This window comes from Triticum aestivum, chromosome 1D (assembly GCF_018294505.1).
Source record: "Triticum aestivum cultivar Chinese Spring chromosome 1D, IWGSC CS RefSeq v2.1, whole genome shotgun sequence".
Classification (NCBI taxonomy): Eukaryota; Viridiplantae; Streptophyta; class Magnoliopsida; order Poales; family Poaceae; genus Triticum; species Triticum aestivum.
In genome coordinates, this window is record NC_057796.1 from 163,341,124 (window position 1) to 163,344,528 (window position 3,405).

The window sequence follows — 3,405 nt, forward strand, 5'->3', positions numbered from 1 at the left end:
GCGCTGCTGCCACTGTCAGCTCGAGGGAGAGGATCATCAAAGACCACCACGTCGGAGGGGTAGGCGTCGAGCGATGCCGTGTTGGAGTCGACGAGCATCGGGTCGGTGGAGCCGACCGACTCCACATCTGCAGCAGGCTCTCTAGAGACGTGAAGCTGGTCGAGGAGGCTGACGAGGCGGCTCTCGGGGTAGTCCGTGCCTGCGTCGGACGCAGACTCGTCGGAGATGCGAGTCTCGCAGAGAAGATCGGCGAGGCAGCTCGCCGCGCAGGCGTCGTCGACGCCTTGCAGCGCGTCGAGGCAAACGCCATCGGGCGCAGCTGGCTGGCTGCGCTCACGGGGGAGGAAGAGGGTTCCCGTCCAGAACAGGTCTTCGGACGACGGTGCACCTGGCCCCACGGTGGGCGCCAAATGTCGGGTGGTAGGTGCGACATATGCCAACGGGTGGCTTATCATGGTGGGTGCCAGTAAGACGTCGTCGGTGCCTGGAAACGGGATGAGGCGAAGACATGCACGCCGGCGAATCTTACCTAGGTTCGGGGCTCTCCGAGGAGATAACACCCCTAGTCCTGCTCTGCGGGGTCTCCGCATGATCATTAGATCAGAAAGAGTAGCTACAAATGCTCCTAGAGCTGTTGGGTTCAAGGGAGAAGAAGAACAAGGCTAGCTCTTGCTTCTCTCTCTATGGTGTGTGTGTAACTCTAAGAAGCCAACCCTTTGCATGGGTGTCCCGGGGGGTTTATATAGGCCTACCCCCGGGGGTACAATTGTAATCCGGCTGGGCGCTGGTCCCAGCCGTCAGTGTCTACGCTCGCCGTCTTCTCCGCCAGCCGTTGGGGCCCGCCGACTGGTGGGTCCCGCCGGCTGCCGGCCTCTTGGTCGACAAGCCGGCCCCACCGCCTAGGGTCTTGTCGGCGGCTGCTTACTGTAGCCTCGCCCCTGATGACGAGGGCTCCGTCGAGGTAAGCGTGGCTACAGTGTGCCGCCTCGAGGGCTCTCACTGTAGCCTTACTTCGTCTTGTCTCCTTAATGTGGCACATGCTTCGAGGGAGGGGGTAGCCGGCTTCTGGGGGCCGGCTACGCCCTTGGCCGACTGGGGGAGGCCGGGCCGCCTTCGCGCCTCTCTCTGGCTGAAGGGGCCCGCCGCCCGTGGGCCGTACTGGCGTCTGTCGTGGGTGACGTTGAGGCCAGCATGGATACAGTGCCGAGCCGGACGGGAGATGGCCGTCCCGTACGGCGTCCTGTGGCCATGCCTGCCTCGGGCTTTGGGGGTAGTGGGCCGCACTGTGGCCACATCCCGTCTTGTCACCGTTATGTGGGTGTAGTTTTGGTGGGTGCAGTCTTGGCCGGCTTCTTGGAGTCGGCGTTCTTCGTGGCCGGCTCTAGGGAGTCGGCGTTCTTCATGGCCGGCTCTGGGGAGTCGGCATCCTCTATGGCCGGTTTCCTGGAGTCGGCCACCCCGTGGTTATCTTGGGGGGAGGTTGCTAAGGATGGGTCGCCTTCTGAGAGTCGGCTTCAGAGGTAGCCGGCCGGGGAAGGCGGCCCAATGCTTGAAATACTTGAAGGCCCAAATGGCCTGATAATTTTTGGAAGAGCCAGAGGCAGTCGGTTAAGCTACCCGTGGCTATCTCCGACATCCTTTACTCCAACTTCCTGATTTTAATAAGACTTTTGAGCTTGAATATGATGCTAGTGGAATTGGATTAGGAGGTGTGTTATTACAAGATGACAAACTGTTGCATACTTTTCTGAAAAATTGAGTGGGCCTAGTCTGAACTACTCTACTTATGATAAAGAATTATATGCTCTTGTTCGAACCTTAGAAATATGGCAACATTATTTATGGCCCAAAGAATTTGTTATACATTCTGATCATGAATCTTTGAAACACATTAAAAGTCAAGCAAAACTGAACCGTAGACATGCTAAATTGGTTGAATTCATTGAGACTTTCCCTTATGTCATTAAACACAAGAAGGGTAAAGAAAATGTTATTGCTGATGCATTGTCTCGTCGTTATACTATGTTTTCACAACTTGACTTTAAAATATTTGGTTTGGAGTCCATCAAAGATCAATATGTGCATGATGCTGAACTTAAAGATGTATTGCAGAATTGTAAAGAAGGTATAACATGGAACAAGTTCGTCGTTAACGATGGATTTGTGTTTCGTGCTAACAAGCTGTGCATTCCAGCTAGCTCCGTTCGTCTTTTGTTGTTGCAGGAGGCGCATGGAGGAGGACTAACGGGACACTTTGTCGTGAAGAAGACGGAGGATATACTTGCTACACATTTCTTTTGGCCAAAGATGAGACGGGATGTTGAGCGTTTTGTTGCTCGCTGCACTACATGTCAAAAAGCTAAGTCACGACTCAATCCTCATGGTTTATATATGCCTTTGCCTGTACCTAGTGTTCTTTGGGAGGATATATCTATGGACTTTGTTTCAGGTTTACCTCGAACAAAGAAGGGGAGGGAGCATATTTGTTGTCGTGGATAGGTTCTCGAAAATGGCACACTTTATACCATGTCATAAAAGCGATGATGCTGTTAATGTTGCTGATTTGTTCTTTCGTGAAATTATTCGCTTGCATGGTGTGCCAAATACTATTGTTTCAGATCGTGATACTAAATTTCTTAGCCACTTTTGGAGATGTTTATGGGTTAAGTTGGGGACTAAACTGCTTTTTAGTACTACTTGTCATCCCCAAACAGATGGTCAAACTGAAGTAGTCAATAGAACATTGTCTACTATGCTTAGGGCTGTTTTGAAGAATAATATGAAAATGTGGGAAGAATGCTTGCCTCATATTGAATTTTCTTATAATCGTTCGTTGCATTCTACTACTAAGATGTGCCCTTTTGAAATTGTTTATGGTTTCCTACCTCGTGCACCTATTGATTTGTTGCCTCTCCCATCTTCGGAGAAGGTTAATTTTGATGGTAAACAACGTGTTGATTTGATCTTAAAAATGCATGAGTTAACTAAGGAAAATATTGAGCGTATGAATGATAAATATAAACTTGCTGGAGATAAGGGTAGAAAACATGTTGTCTTTGCCCCTGGAGATCTTGTTTGGTTACATTCGCGTAAGGATAGGTTTCCTAATTTGCACAAATCAAAGCTAATGCCACGTGCTGATGGTCCTTTTAAGGTGTTAGAGAAAATAAATGATAATGCATATAAACTTGAGCTGCCTGCAGATTTTGGGGTTAGTCCCACTTTTAACATTGCAGATTTGAAGCCTTATTTCGGTGAGGAAGATGAGCTTCCGTCGAGGACGACTTCATTTCAAGAAGGGGAGGATGATGAGGACATCAATACCATTGTTACACCCACAGCCCCTACTACTACATATACTGGACCAATTACTAGAGCTCGCGCACGCCAATTAAATTATCAGGT